The 16,644-nt window shown below is 39.6% G+C and overlaps 1 pseudogene; it reads left to right on the forward strand.

Annotated features, from left to right (window-relative positions):
* The first annotated feature begins 15,594 nt into the window (after window positions 1-15,594).
* LOC131276351 (U1 spliceosomal RNA) lies at window positions 15,595-15,747 on the forward strand (annotated as a pseudogene).
* Window positions 15,748-16,644: the final 897 nt, after the last annotated feature.

Here is a 16,644-nt window from a genome sequence, read left to right on the forward strand (position 1 = left end):
GCACCTGCCTGAGGATGCTGACATTGTAAGGAAAGGGCTAAGTTTAGCTTTCACATTAAAGTGATGTGGAGCCAGGGATATGGTGTCTCAGTCAGCGTCAAGACTAGCTCATACTGACTCTGCAAGGAAAAAGGCTGCAACGACTTTGGTGCCAAGTTTGCAATTGGTGCCAACTCTGAAATGAAGGGGATTGGGAGTTGTAATGGGGGAAGTGGGGGAGGATCTCTAACGTAAATGGGGAAACTAGCACCAAGTTTGAATTGGTGCCAACTACCAAGCTGCTGGAGTGTAGGGAACGAGAGCAGGAACTAAGAGCGGGAACCCACGTGAGTTAATTAGACCCCTCAGATAGGCTGTAACCTCTGAAGTGCCCAATCAAGGGGGAACAGGGGAGGGACCTGCATGTTAGGCTTAGGGTATAAATGGTTCTTGTTGTTTTGTGCACTGGCTATTTTATCCAGGTTGTGTGCCTGTTCTTGCAAGATCATTAATAAAATTCTTTTCTCCTCCAAAAAAAAAAAAAAAAAAAAAAAAAGAGGCACAGACAAAAGATCAAGTACATGTTTTTAAAAATAAAGACTACATGTTTTACCTGGTCCCACTTTTACTATTTTGGACTGTACATTTCCTCCTAGAGAACTAACACATTTATGTTAGATCTGATTTATCTTCCCACATTTAAAAAATTAAATACAGCTTCTCACACTTTCTAAGTTATAAACAAAAAGGAAATGGTTTTTAAAAAGTAAATCTGAAAAGAAAAAAAAAAAAGTAAATCTGCTGTTATCCTACAGTGGAAAGGTTGAGTAAAACATGGCCCCTCTGTGGCTCATCTCAAGGAAACACATTTACTCAGAGGAAAGCATTTGTGATCTGGGAGTAAGTTTCCCACTTCCTTTGCAGGACCAGATCTTCAAGTGTTTCTGGTCTCAATTGCAAAGTAAGTGAAAATGTCTGCATAACATGTATAAGTCAAAAATCAAAACAGGGCTAATTAAAATCAAAATTCTATGCCAGTCTAAATATATATCTTCAGCTTTTTCCTTTTTTATTGCAGATGGTACTTAAAAATAACTTACCTTTTTAATGTTTTATGAAACTCAAATGAATACGTTTAAAAATTTTATATTTCACTTGATTCTATTGAAATTTCAATTACCTACTACTTTACTTACCCAACTTATACATGAGGTAAGTTTCAGCTAAAAAAAAATTCCACCACAAAGATAAAACTGGTTCAAGCACATGCAAAATCATAATGCCCTACTCATGTTCTGAGTGTACAACTTTCACTATCGTGTATCCAAGAAAAATCCAAATGGAACCTAAGAACAGTGTTTAAAGTTTCTAACTTCTAAACACACACTTACCGATCTAAAAAATATTTTGTTACCAAATTGTACAGAATTCATGTTTTACTGTAAACAAGAGGACACATTTCCAATATTGCTTGATAGCCAGCTGTCAGTTTTCTAAAACACTATATTTTTGCAGTAAATTATCCCTGCTAGAAATCAACTGTATTTAAATAGATCTTAACAGAAGTAAGACATTCATTGTACTAGAAATCTTTTAGAAAGTGAGTTCAATCAGGCTACAATAACATTGACATGAATAAAAATTACAGGAGAGATTACTGCTGTACTTTTCCCCATAACTACTATCAAACTTTGTTTAAATTGTGCAATCACAAATTATTCATGTTTCCTCTTGCTGAATTTCATTATGTTTCACAGAGAATGAATTCTAAAATCTGTTCTGTAAGAATTCAAGATTTTGAAATGTGTAGGTTCGCATTATACTACCATGTTTTGCCCTTCTTGTTTTCCAAATACACAGAAACAATATAATTTTTCTCAAAAAATGAAATAAGATGTCCACGTGAAAAAAATAAGCCTAGAAAAAGTTCCAGAGCTAAAAAAGCTTATTCAAATGGCCACAAAGTGGCCTCTAGTTTAAAGTCCAAAACATTTAAATGACATTCATTTATGTTTTGTTTTCTTTTCAAAGGAATACTGTAAAATAATCACATTATTTTAGCTCTTGAGTCAACAAGTGTACACAAATGTTTTATTCAGTTAAAATTATGATCATGCAAGTTTTGAAGGATAAACCAAGTTGATGCTTAGAGAGGGCTTTGACCTAAGCTTGGCAAACTGTTGACTTCATTTTCTTACTATCATATCTTCAGGTCAAGAAGTTCTTTCAAGTCCCAGATGTGAAAATTCTTGTCCCCAGTATGAGAAATAGGAAGATTCAGTATTCGATACAATAGAAAAGTCCATATAAAAATTGATCAAGGATGTATTACTTTAAATAGTGATAAAATTTTATGAAACACAGAAATGGCACAATCCTGAAAAGATTGAGGAGAATTGCTGAAAATGTGCCAAAGTTTTGCAAGTTGATTATTCCCAGAAAGAAAAATCCTAATAAGAGCAATATCCTCACAAGATAAATTAAGGAATTGCTAATATTTCATTGATAAATTTCAATCTTCAAAAATCTGAATGTCATTAAAATATTTAGAAGATAGTTCTCAAAAGAAAAGATGACATCATTTAAAATAGAAGCTCCACAATGTGTTTTCATGATTTAGATTTAAAGCATGAAAATAATTTTGATAAAATGTAAAAAGGAATACTCAGAATTAATGTAATGGCTTACCAATGTACAGGGGGAAAAAATAGAATATATACCCTTCTCTAGAGCAAATGCCCTCTTGATGAGAACTCCCTGTGATTGGTGTTTGTTAAGTTCTGTTAGGAGAGCTATTTGACCTGAGTAAAGAAACCTCTCAGTATTCACAGATTTGGACTGCTGTGGTCAGCCTTTCCCTCTCTCTGTCCAGTCTTCAGCAGTCTTTGCTCAGTGATCTCTGAAATGGTTTGGCTCAGCCAGCCTGGATGGCTGTGAATGTATTGGCTTTGACACTGACTCTTTAAGACAAATCTGTACCCAAGTAACTGCCCAGCATTGCCTGGTTTAACACTGACTCTTATTTTTTTCCAGCACTGACCGCTTTATGACTTCTTCAGCACAGAGCACCCAAAGGGCCCGGGAAGAGATGCCCTCCTCACGAGTCCCCCAAGGAGGTCCATGGCTCAGATCAGGCTGTTGGACGGCAGCTCCCCACACACAGCTTTGCTTTGGAGAGGCAGGATGTCCAGTGGGGAGCAGGCCTTGCCCCTGAGGAGGAAGCAGGTACCACACAACCTCTGTTGCAGTTCCCACCCTGAGAAGCAGCTGGGGCCTCTGTTCCATGTTTGGGTCACAAGGTGTGCTCAGGCTCTTCCATTAGGCCTACACCCTCCCAGGGTTCTAGAATGGAGACATGAAGCCTCTTCACACCAAGGTGAGGAGGGGAGGCAAGGCTGAGAAATGACCCTTGAGGACGTCCCTGACTTGCCCGCACAGCTTGATACTAAAACAGCTGTTTAATCTCTTCTTCCCTGGAATTCATTAACAGTTCATTCACCATATAATAACGACCTTGCTAATTATGGGAAAGAAAAGTCTTAAGTCAGTGTATTAGTTAGCCAAAGGGGTGCTGATGTGAAATACCAGAAATTGGTTGGTTTCTATACAGGGTATTTATTTGGGGTAGGAGCTTACAGATACTAGGCCATAAAGCATAAGTTACATCCCTCACCAGTCTATTTTCACATGTGAGCAAGATGGCTGCTGACAGCTGTGAGGATTCAGGCTTCCTGGGTTCCTCCCTTCCAGGGTCTTGCTTCTCTCTGGATCCAAGGTTCCTTTCTTCCCAGGGCTTGCTTCTTCCTGGGCTCAGAGTTCCTCTCTTCCTGGGGTTTGCTTCTCTTTCTCCTGTCAGCTTACTTCCCAGGGCTCCAGCTTAAGGCTTCAGCATCAATCTCCAACATCAAAACTCCAACTTCAGAAACCCTCAACTCTGTCCTTGGCCATGCCTTTTATCTGTGAGTCCCCACCCACCAAGTAGTGGGGACTGAACACCCTAATGACATGACCCAACAAAGCTCTAATCATAACTTAATCATGCCCATATACAGACCAGACAACAAACTTAATCCAATATCAATTTTTGGAATTCATAACCATATCAAACTGCTACAGTCAGTACGTGGCTGTTGGAAGTTATTTATATACCCCAAAAGGAAAAGATTAAGTTTGTAAACTAATCTATTCCTCTGGGTGTGATACCAACAAAAAAGCATCTGCCAATCACTTTATACTTCCCTGGCCACACATAGCTGCTATTCTGTTTATGTCTCTCTACTTATTTGTATTTGTATTTTGTTAGTTTAAAATATGCAATATCCCCCATATTCATATTTCACATAAGTTTTCACTATATGTTATACAGTCCCATGTTACATTTTTTAGCTTTCCTTCTAGTAATATACATGACCTTGGACTTACCCTTTCAGCCACTGTGATACTCATATAATAGCGCTGCTCATTACAAACACTACGATGTGCTTTCACAATTTCTATTCACTTCTAAAGATTTACAACCTTGATACTAATTCTGCACATTTTAACCCTTAACTTTTATTTTCTCTACCTCTTTCTGTTTTCTGGTGGCCTATATTCTATTGTTAACTCCAAGGCTTTACATGTTTATCCAGTTCTTTGTGTATGTGCCTTTTCATTTTTTTTTTTTTTACTTTTTAAAAGATACTTAGACTACATAAATGTTACAGAGAATATAGGGGTTTCTCACATGCCCTGCTCCTCACACCTCCCACATTTTCCCATGTTAGCAACATCTTTGATTAGTGTGGTACATTGATTGCAATTGAAAACACATTTTGGAGCACTGACACTAAGCATGGATTATAGTTTGAATTGTACTTTACAGTTTCTCCCACTCAATTCTGTAGCTTACAGTAAGATATGTATTGGCCTGTGTCTGTCACTGTAATGTCATGCAGGCTGATTCCCAAGTCTTGAAGATGCTCTCCTTTTACACCTGTTTTTCCCTCTCCCTACCCTCAGAACCTCCAGTGGCCACTGCCTGCACATCAATATTTCCTCCATTGCTGGAATTTCAGAAGGTCTAGAGTAGAATAGTAGTAAGTCTACTGTAGTCCATAGTTCATTCCCCAATCCTGAGGATTCTGGGATGGTGATGCCCACTCCACCTTTATTTGAGGGGGGTGCTTGAGTCCCATACAGCCAATGCATGGAACTCTCTTGCTTGCAGTTGTAGGCACTTTTGATTCCTTGGTATGTTGGTTCTCCTTCATCTCCTCCTTGTTACTTGTCCTGAATTAGTCCAGTGAACTGGAGCAGAGGTGTTGCAAGTCCCTTTAAGATTCAGGGCTAGGCTGGCACATAGGCAGGCAGCCCAGAGGTTTATGTCTCTTAGAGGTATTGATGTGGGCTATGGGTGGAAGGCTCTTTGTCTCTTCAGAGATAACTAAGCTGTTTGACTTGTGAGTGTGGAACGGTAAGAGGCTGCAGTCCTGCCCTTAGGGAAAATGGCAACAGGCTCCAGTCCCAGGAAATGTTTAACAATGCAAGGGCTATAAACTTTAAGTATTTAGGGGAAATGCAAAAAGTAAATATGCTAAAAGCTTATCTAGAATATCTGGAGTCCATGCTAAAAGCTTACCTAAGATGTGGAAGATATATGCTAATTGAAGCCTATTGAGAACTGAAACAAAGGGACCATTTGGCCTTTCCTCTCTGTATAACAGACGTTTGAAAATCTTGTTCAGGGCTCAGGATTCAAACTGAAAGCTCCCAAGTCCGGCCGGCCGTCAATAAACCATTTTTCCTTCTCAAAATCATTCTTGAGTCCTGGCCTCTCTATACTCAAATAATTGAACTTCTCTCAAATTCTACAACAGTATACCTACCAACTTCAGTACTAATTATAAGTTCAAACAGAAGGACAGAGGAGCCATGTGTAGGGAAACCACAAGGGAGTCTGACTCTGTCACACTGGAGAGCCTAAATCCCAAAGGAGGGCCCACTGGCAAGGGACCAAACTTTGAGCTATCTGCCCTGGCTATAGTGTCTGGATGTCTCCAGAGCCCTCAGGAGCCCCACTATTTGGGTTGTATCTACTTTGGCAGTCTATGTGATCATGCCGAGATGTGCATAAAGGTTGCCTCTGGAGTTTCTTCCCAAGTAACTTTGAAGTCTCTTAACCAAATAAACTCATTTGTCTCCACCTTCTCCCCCATTTGGTCAAGGCCTTTTTTTTCCCACTTGCATTGTTTGTTAGTACTTGGTAGAAATCCCTTGGTGCCAGGAAGTCTCATCCCCAGGAGTCATTTCCTTTGGGGGAATTTATTGCATTTATAAACTGAGTTTTGGCTTAGAAGGGGCCACATTTAAGCAATAAGGAGGCTCCTTGTAGGTAATTCTTAGGCATCCTACAATACTATGCCAAGTTTCAATTTCAAGAGCAAAGGCTCATAATCATAGTCATCAGTATCAATGGCCCATCAATGGACCATTCTCCTCCAGTAGTCATTGCCCCTGTATTTGCGACTCCAGGAGAGAATGTGGCAGAGCTTCTTAGGATGGGCATTTGATATTCTTTGGCTGCTGTGTGAATCTCCAGCCTCTGTGGCCATGCCCCATGAACCTTTGAACACATTTATATGCCCTATATTTATGCCCAGTGAATCTCCTCCCATGTATCCCCATCACTGACACCCTGCCCCACTGATCCTCCCCTGCCACAGTTGTAAGCCTTCTGTGATCCAAAATTTCTCAAAAGTGAAGCCAATAAGTAGCCAAATACAATTAATAAGAAAATGAAATAATATTGGTAGTTTTAAACATAAGAAATAACATAAATAAAATTCAGAAAATTTAAAAAAATTAAAAACATAATAAAAAATTGGGATTAAAAATAATGAAAAATATTTAAGAAAAATTTTTTTGACATTTTGCCTTTCATCACTGTAAGATCTGTTGTCCTATATGTACACTGACATTTTCTTCCATTTGTTCCCGTAGTGTTTTACTTTTGTTTTGTTTTGTCTTCAAAGAAGTTTTAGGTCACAGTAAAGTCACATAAAAAATACAGGGGATCCCATTTACCAACATCCTGCCCATTTCCCCCCTTCCCATATTAATAACCTTTTTATATGTGGATGATACATTTCTTACAACTGATGAACACAGCTACTAACCATGGTCAATAGTTTACACTATGGTTTACATTTTTTACCATATACTTTTATAAATTTTGATGAAGTTTAAGATGGCCTGTATCCATCACTGCAAGATCATTTAGAAAACTTCTATTGCCCCCAAAATATCACCTGTTTCATCTTCTATTCCTCCCTCCCCCTCCCCTGTGGCAGACAGAGACCACCAGGCTTCACTCCTTGAAGGACAAGATTCATAATTGTTTGCAGCAACACTGAGGGCTTGACACACTGGTCTGTCCTCCCCTATTAGGCACCACCTATGCTCTCAAGAGACTCCTGTCCTTCTATTTGGGAACATAGTGGGCCTCCCCAGGATGGGAGTCCAACTCCTTCCCACTCTTTATGTGAGTTTCCACCCACTGATATAACACACTATGGCAAAATGATCCCTTGCACACTCCCGATAAGCCTGCCCTGACCCAAATGTCTCCCATCAAAGACCCTAAATCAGTAACCCTTTCTTGTCATATTGCCAAAAGAGCTTTCCCCACATTGTAGTTTCAGCTATGTACCCACGAATCCCCAGTGTTCACCAGCTCCCTTCCCCAACCCTCTCCCAGTTCCATGGACCATTCAACACATCCCCCCACCCTACCCACCTATCAAAACTGTACCACCCAACCCATTAGTGTCACTACACCCCTGCCATGCCCCTTCACTGCACAAGTACAAACGTTCACATTATCATAGATGTTATCTTATGGGCACTGGCTAACAACCTTCTTCTCCCTTTCTATTTCTTGTAAACATATCTTACAAATCTAGCTCTGTGAGTTGCTCAATTTGCTTAATTCTTATCAGTGAGGTCCTTCAATACCTGGCTTGCTTCAATCAATATAAGGCAGCCTACTCAATGGGAGAAAATATTTGGTAACAATATACCTGATAGGAGCTTAATAACCTGCATATATAAAGAAATCCTATACCTTGAAAATAAAAAGACAAACAAACCATTTAAAAAATGGGCAAGTGATTTGTATAGACACTTCTCCAAAGAAGAAATACAATTGGCTAAAATGCACATAAAAAGATGTTCAACATCACTAGCTATTAGGGAAATGCCAATCAAAACTGCAATGAGGGAAACGGACTTGACTCAGTGGTTAGGGCATCCGTCTACCACATGGGAGGTCCGTGGTTCAAACCCCGGGCTCCCTTCACCCATGTGGAGCTGGCCCATGCACAGTGCTGATGCGCGCAAGGAGTGCTGCGCCACACAGGGGTGTCCCCCGCATAGGGGAGCCCCACGCGCAAGGAGTGCACCCATAAGGAGAGCTGCCCAGTGCGAAAGAAAGTGCAGCCTGCTCAGGAATGGCGCTGCCCACACTTCCGTGCTGCTGACGACAACAGAAGCAGACAAAGAAACAAGACACAGCAAATAGACACAGAGAACAGACAATGGGGGGGGGAATTAAATAAATAAATAAATCTTTTTTAAAAAAACAATTGCAATGAGATAGTCATCTTTCACCCATTAGACTGACAGCTAGTAAAAAACAGGGGACTACAAGTGGTGGAGAAGGTGTGGAAGAACAGGAAACCTGGTCCTCCACTGCTGGTGGGAATGTGGAATGATGCAGTGATTGTTGAGGACAGTTTAACGGTTCCTCTAAAAACTAACTATAGATCTGGCATATGACCCAGCAATTCCACAGTATGGTATATACCCAGAAAAATTGAAAGCAAGGACACAGACAGATAAATGCACACCAATATACATAGTGGCATTGTTCACTATCGTTAAAAATTGGAATCAACCCAAATGCCCATCAAGAAATAAATGGATATGGAAAGGAGACTTGGCTCCACTGATAGAGCACCCACCTACCATATGGAGGGTCCAGAGTTCGATCCCCAGGGCCTCCTGACACATGTGGTAAGCTGGCCCATGCACAGTGCTGCCCCTGTGCAAGGAGTGCACCTCACAAGGAGATCCACTCCACTTGAAAATCTCAGCCCACCCAGGAGTGGCACCACACACATAGAGAGCTGCTGTAACATGATGATGCAACAAAAAAGAGACACGATTTTCCCAGTGCTGCCTGATAATGCAAGTGGATGCAAAAGAACACACAACGAATGGGCACAGAGAGCAGACAACAGGAGGGAAGGGGAGAGAAATAAATAAAATAAGTCTTTAAGGTGACAGAATTGGCCCAGTGGTTAGGACATCCATCTACCACATGGGAGGTCTGCGGTTCAAGTCCGGGGCCTCCTTGACCCATGTGGAGCTGGCCCCTGTACAGTGCTGATGCACGCAAGGAGTGCCGTGCCACACAGAGGTGCCCCCACATAGGGGAGCCCCATGCACAAGGAGTGTGCCCCATAAGGAGAGCCACCCAGCATGAAAGAAAGTGCAGCCTGCCCCAGAATGGCGCCATGTGCACGGAGAGCTGATGCAGCAAGATGACACAACCAAAAAGAAACACAGATTCCCATGCTGCTGACAATAACAGAAGCGGACAAAGAAAGAAGATGCAGCAAATAGACACAGAGAACAGACAACTGGGGTGGGGTGGAGGGAAGGGGAGATGAATAAATAAATATTTAATAAATTTTAAAAAAAAGTAAATTGAATGTTATTATATTTACCATTCAGTGGTTAGTACACTTTAAAAAGAGATTGATAAACAAAATGTGGAATAAGCATACTGCCGTCGGGCTGGAGGGCTTAGCCTTGCTCAGGCCCAAGAGTCGGGGGGGGGGCTCGCTCCTGCTGAACTGCCGGCGGGGGGTACTCCCGAGGAGAGCACCAGTTCTCCAGGCGTGGGGGACGCGCGGTTGAGAAGGAACCACGGAGACCGCTTGAGCGCAAGAACAGGTCTGCTTTATTGTGGAAGTACACTTGGTTATATAGGGTTGGGTAGAGGGAGGAGTTGGAGCTAGGGTGGGTTAGCTACGGGGCGGTAGTGGATAGGTGGAAGTGGGCGGGTGGCTATGAGGTAAGCAGTCGCTAGGGAAGGAGGCAGATTATATGTTGGCAATGTGGGCGGGACTGGCGGGAAAAACAGCAACGGCTGGAAGGGGAAGATAGTAACGGCTGGAAGGGGGAGGAGGGGTGGAGGGAGGCAGTAACAGCATACAATAGAATTTCACTCATTTGTAAGAAGGGATACAAGTACTAACACATGGGATAACATGGACGAATCTTCAGGACCTTATATTTAGTTATTAATAGCACAGTGATACACTCTTTGTCCTTTTGTGTCTGGTTTGCTTCACTCAAAGTAATGTCTTATAGATTCATCCATATTGTCATATGCTTCATGACCTCAATTTTTCTTATTGCTGCATATCATTCCATCATGTATATACAACACAGTTTGTTTATCTACTGATTAGTTGATTGACACCTAGATTGTTGTCAACTTTTGGAAATCATGAATAAAGCCACTATGAACGTCAGCAGGAGATGTCTCTGTGTCACTGCTCTCAGCCTTCTGAGTATGTAGCTAGTAATGGTATTGCCAGCTCACATGCCAAGTGTATTTCAACTTCCTTAGGAACTGACAGGCAGTCCCCCACAGTTGTAGTACCATTCTACATTCCACCAACAGTGAATAAGGTTCCTGTCTCTCCACATCCTCTCCAACACTGAGAGATTTCTGACTTTTCAATAGTATCCATTCTAATAGGTGTGAAATGATACCTCATTGTAGTTTTTTTAAACAAATCTATTTTATTGATACATATTACTAAAGCATATATCGATCCAAACTATTCAGTCAGTGGTACTTGGTAGAAACACATAGTTGTGCATTCATCACTTCAGTCATTTTTAGAGCAATTTCATTATTCCAATAACAGTAATAATAATAACAAAGCAATTTCAGCACCTCCCACTCTATGCTTCCCCTGCCATACATAGCTGCTATTCTTTTTCATTTTTTCTAGGTTATTTTTATTTATATTTTGTAAAAACAGTTTTATGTATGCAATATCACCCATATTCATATTTTATGTGAGGTTTTACTATGTTACACAGTCCCATGTTACAGTTTTTAGCTTTCCTTCTAGTAATGTACATGACCTCAGACCTTCAACCACTGTCAAACCCATGTAATATCTCTGCTAGTTACAAACACTATGATGTGCTCTCACCATTTCTATTAATTTTCTAAGATTTACAAACAACCTTTTTACCAGTTCTGCACAGATTAACCTTCAGCTTTCCATTCTCTGTCTTCATTCTATTTTCTGGTGGCCTGCATTCTAATTATTAACTCCTTACATTTACACAATATACTTAGTTCATAATAGCATAATCATACATTATTTGTCCTTTTATGTCTGGCATCCTTTGCTCAAAATAATATCCTCCATTTTCGTCCATGTTGTCATATGCTTCATGACTTCATATCTTGTTATAGCTGCATAACATTCCATCATGTGCACATGCCACAATTGTTTATCCATTCTTCAACTGATGGACACATGGGTTGTTTCCAACCTCTGGCAATCGTGAATAATCCTAATATGAACATTAGTGTGCAGACGTCTGTGTCTCTGCTCTCAGTCTTACTGGGTATATAGCTACTAATGATGTTGTCGGGTTACATGGCAAGTCTATATACAACCTCCTTAGAAACTGCCAAACAGTCCTCCACAGTAGCTGTACCATTCTACATTCCCACCAACAGTAAATAAGCATCACTGTCTCTCACATCCTCTCCAACATTTACAACTATTACATCTAATAGTTTTGAAATGATATCTCATTGCGGTTTTAATTTTCATTTCCCTAATTGCTAGTGATGTTGAACATTTATGTGTTTCTTTGCCATTTGTATTTCTTCTTCAGACCGTTATCTTGTCAAGTCACTTGCCCATTTTTAATTGTTTAGTTTGTCTTTTTATAGCACATATTGAGTAACAGTGGTGACAGTAGGCCTACAATCTTGTTCTAGATCTCAGTGGGAAAGCTTTGTCTTTCCCATCGAGTACAAGGGTAGCTGTAGGTTTTTCATATTTATAGTTTACCATACTGAGAAAACTTCCTTCTATTCCTATCTTTTGAGAGTTTTCAACAAGAAAGGGTGTTGTATTTTGTGAAATACCTTTTTTGCATCAATGAATAGGATCATGTGATTATTCTTCAACTTATAAATATGGCTTATTACACCAATTGATTTTATTCTATTGAACCACACTTCCATACCTGGGATAAAACCCACTTGCTCCTGATGTGAAACTCTTTGAATGTGCTTTTGGAATCTATTTGCAAGTATATTGTTAACGATATTTGCATTTCTATTCATTAGAGATATTGGTCTGGAATTTTAAAACTTTTAAAATATCTTTATCTAGGTTTGGTATTAGGGTGATGTTGGTTTCATGGAATAAGTCTGGTAGTACTCTTTCCTTCTGAAGTGTTTTGGAAGAGCTTGAGCAAGACTGGTATTAGACCATCTTTGAATGGTTGGTAATTTCACCTGTTAAGGCATCTGGTCCCAGGCTTTTCATCCTTTGGAGGTTTTTGATGACTGTTTCAATCTCTTACAATATGTTGTGCTCTTCCAATTCTTTCAGGGCCAGTGTAGGTGGTTCATGTGTTTCTAGGAAATTATCCATCTCCTCAACATTGTCTGTTTTATTCATATACAGTTGTTCATAGTATCCTCTTATGAGCTCTCTTATTTCTGCAGGATCATAATTAATGTCCCCTCTCTCATTTCTGATTATATTTATTTGTGTCTTCTCTCTTATTTCTTTGTCAGTCTAGGTAAGGGTTTGTTGATTTTGTTGATTTCCAAAAACCAACTTTTGGTTTTCTTATTTTTCTGTATTGTTTCTTTGTTCTTTTTTTAAAAAAAAGATTTCTTTATTTCTCTCACCTCCCCCCCCCCACCCTGGTTGTCTGTTCTCTGTGTCTATTTGCTGTGTCTTCTTCTTTGTCTACTTCTGTTGTCAGCAGCATGGGAATCTGTGTTAGGGAATCTGTGTTTCTTTTTGTTTCTTTCCTTCAGCTTGGTTTGGCTTCATTTGTTGCTTTTTTTCTAGTTCCTCCAAGTGTGCAGTTAGATCTTCAATTTTAGGTCTCTCCTCTTTTTTAATCTAACACTGCCTTTGCAGTGTCCCATAAATTTTGATATGCTGTGTTCTCATTACATTCATCTCAAGATATTTGCTGAATTCTCTTAATTTCTTCTTTAACCCACTGATTATTTAAGGGTGTGTTGTTTAATCTCCATATGTTTAAGAATTTCCCTTTTTCCATCCATTACTGATTTCCAGCTTCATTCTGTTATTATCAGATAAAGTGTTTTGTATAGTTTCAATCTTTATAAATTTATTGAGACTTGTCTTGTGACCCTACAAATGGTCTCTCTTGGAGTACGATTGATGAGCCTTGAAAAGTAAAGTACACCCTGCTGTTTGGGGGTGCAGTGCTTCATAGATATTTGTTAGGTCTAGTTCATTTATCATATTATTCACACTCTCTTTCTTTATTTATCCTCTGTCCTAATTTTCTATCCAATACTGAGAGAGGTGTATTGAAGTCTCCAACTATTACTATAGAGGCATCTATTTCTCCCTTCAGTTTTACCAGTGTGTTCCTCATGTATCTTTGGTCACTCAGGTTAGGTGTATAAATATTAAATACAACTATTTCTTCTTGGTGAATGGCCTTTTAAAAAATATATAATGGGAAACGGACTTTGGCCCAGTGGTTAGGGCGTCCGTCTACCATATGGGAGGTCCGCGGTTCAAACCCCGGGCCTCCTTGACCCATGTGGAGCTGGCCAGGTGCAGTGCTGATGCGCGCAAGGAGTGCCGTGCCACGCAAGGGTGTCCCCCGCGTGGGGGAGACCCACGCACAAGGAGTGCGCCCATGAGGAAACCCGCCCAGCGTGAAAAGAAAGAGCAGCCTGCCCAGAAATGGCACCGCCCACACTTCCCGTGCCGCTGACAACAACAGAAGCGGACAAAGAAACAAGACGCAGCAAATAGACACCAAGAACAGACAACCAGGGGAGGGGGGGAAATTAAATAAATAAATAAATCTTTAAAAAAAAATATATATATATATATAATGACCTTCTTCATCCTTTATAACAGCTCTTTGCTTGAAATCTATTTGTCCAATACTAATATAATTACTCCAGTTTCTTTTGTTTATTATTTGCATGAAATATCTTTTCCCAACATTTTACATTTAACCCGGTTGTGACCTTATATCTGAAGTGGGTCTTTTGTAGAAAACATATAGACAGCTCATATTTTTAAATTCATTCTATCAGTCTATGTCTTTGGATTGGGGAGTTTAAGCCATTAACATTTAATGTTGCTATTATAAAGGCATTACTTACATCATCCATTTTGTCCTTTGTTTCCCTCAGAATATCATTCTATTGTCTGCCTTTTTACACTTTAATTTTTACCCTTCCTAATATCTTCCTTTCTATACTTTTCTGGAAATCTCACCGTTGCTTTTTCCTTGGAAGCTGCAGCACTCCCTTCAGTATTTCTTGTAATTCTGGTCTTTCAGTAATATATTTCATCAATTTTTATTTGTCTGTGAAAACATTGAAATCACCCTCATTTTTGAAGTATAGTTTTGCCAGATAGAGAATTCTTCTCTCCTCCATGGTTTCTGATGAGGGTTCTGCACTTAATCCTCTCAAGTATTTTTTGTATGTGTTGCTTTCCTTTTCTCTTGATGCATTCAGAATCCTCTACTCTGATATTTGTCATTCTGAATAGTAGGTGTCTCAGGGTAGGTCTATTTGGGTTTATTCTTTCTGGGGTGCATTGTCCTTCTTGGATATTGACATTAATGTCTTTCAGAAGAGTTGGGACGTTTTCAATCATTATTTCCACAAATATTCTTTACCCCCCATTTCCAAACTTTTCTCATTCTGGAGCACTGACAATGTATATAAACATTTCTCATTTCCACTCAATTTTCTGAAACTCGGTTTCATTTTTCTCATTCTCTTCTCTTTCTGTTCTCCTGACCTTTCAATTCAGATATTGTGTCTTTAAAATCACTAACTCTGTCCTAGAGCAATTAAAACCTGCTCATATATGTCAATATCTTTTTATTCTCATCCATCATGTTTTTCATTCCCATAAGGTATGTTACTTTTCTTTGCAGGCTTTCAAATTGTTCTTTATGCTCACCCAGTATCTTCTTAATATCCTTTATTTCTTTAGTCATATTTTCTTTAAATTCTTTGAATTGATTTAGGAGAGTTGTGTGATTATCACTTATGAATTATCTTAAATCCTGTATCTCTTCAGGTCATTTGGTTTGTTTCTTTGGCTGGGCCATCTCTTCCTCTTTCCTAGTATGGCTTGTGATTATTTGCTGATGTCTAGCTATCTGAATATGTTGGTGAATTTTCTCTGATGGCCAAATTCTTTCTTTCATTTTTTTTCCACAGCTCTTCCTTGTTATTTGTTTCAACTTATTGTATATTCTTCAAATTACCCCATACTTACCTAGCAGGAGAGATACAAAGATCATGAAGGTGGTTTTTCCCAGGGTGAGGTCTACCCATTGTACTCTGGATGTGCGATTTCTCTGAGTATGGGAAAATCTCCTGCCTAATTTGTGGTAGTGGGTGACTGCATTTGTGTTCTCCCATTTTAAAAAAAAATCACCCAGCTTAGGTTATCAAAATCGGACCAAGGGTTCACCAATGGGGTGTAGATTTTCTCCCAGTGGTTAGGATACATAGGATACAGAGAGAAGTAGAAACTTTTTTTCCCATCCAATTTTCAGACATGTTGGCAGATGCCACTCAACACCACATATTTCCATGGAAGTGTTTCAGTCTTGGCTTTCCTGTGTCTTGGTCTATCTAAAGCTGAGATTCTTATGGGGCTTTGCTGGCTAAATTCACAAAAAAGCCTCCCACCTCCCTGTCCATTTTGCCTTGAATGAGCTGAAAGGGAGGAAGAAATATGTTCCTGTCTCAGTCAGCTGCAGTGAACCAGGGGTTTTACCCTAACTTAATATCTTTGGGGTGGGGAGGGGAGCCAGCCCAAACACTGCAGGCATTTGGTAACAGGCATTTGTTGTTTTGGGTTCTTCCTCTCTCTGTCCCTTACCCTCCTGGCACTTGTGTGGCACTGTACTGTTCTGCTGACCCCCATAGCAGTTCCCTCAGATAGCTTTTGACACTTTCTCCATTGTTTTTGTGAGAGAATTGAGTCTTGCCTGCCTAATCTAATACATTTCCCACATTTCCCTCTCATTGTAGTTTTGATTTGAATTTCCCTAATTGCTACTGATGTTGAGCAATATTTCATAAGTTTTTTCTCCATTTCTATTTCCTCTTTGGACAATTGTCTTTTCAAGTCTTTTGCCCATTTTTAAAATCCAATAGTTAATCTTTTTATTGTTTAGCTATATTATCTCTATATATCATGGATATTAAATCCTTATTTGATATATGATTGCCAAATATTTTCTCCCATTGACTTGCCTGCCTTTTCACCCTTTTGACAAAGTCCTTTGAGGTACAAAAGTGTTTAATTT

This window comes from Dasypus novemcinctus, chromosome 27, assembly GCF_030445035.2.
Source record: "Dasypus novemcinctus isolate mDasNov1 chromosome 27, mDasNov1.1.hap2, whole genome shotgun sequence".
NCBI lineage: Eukaryota > Metazoa > Chordata > Mammalia > Cingulata > Dasypodidae > Dasypus > Dasypus novemcinctus.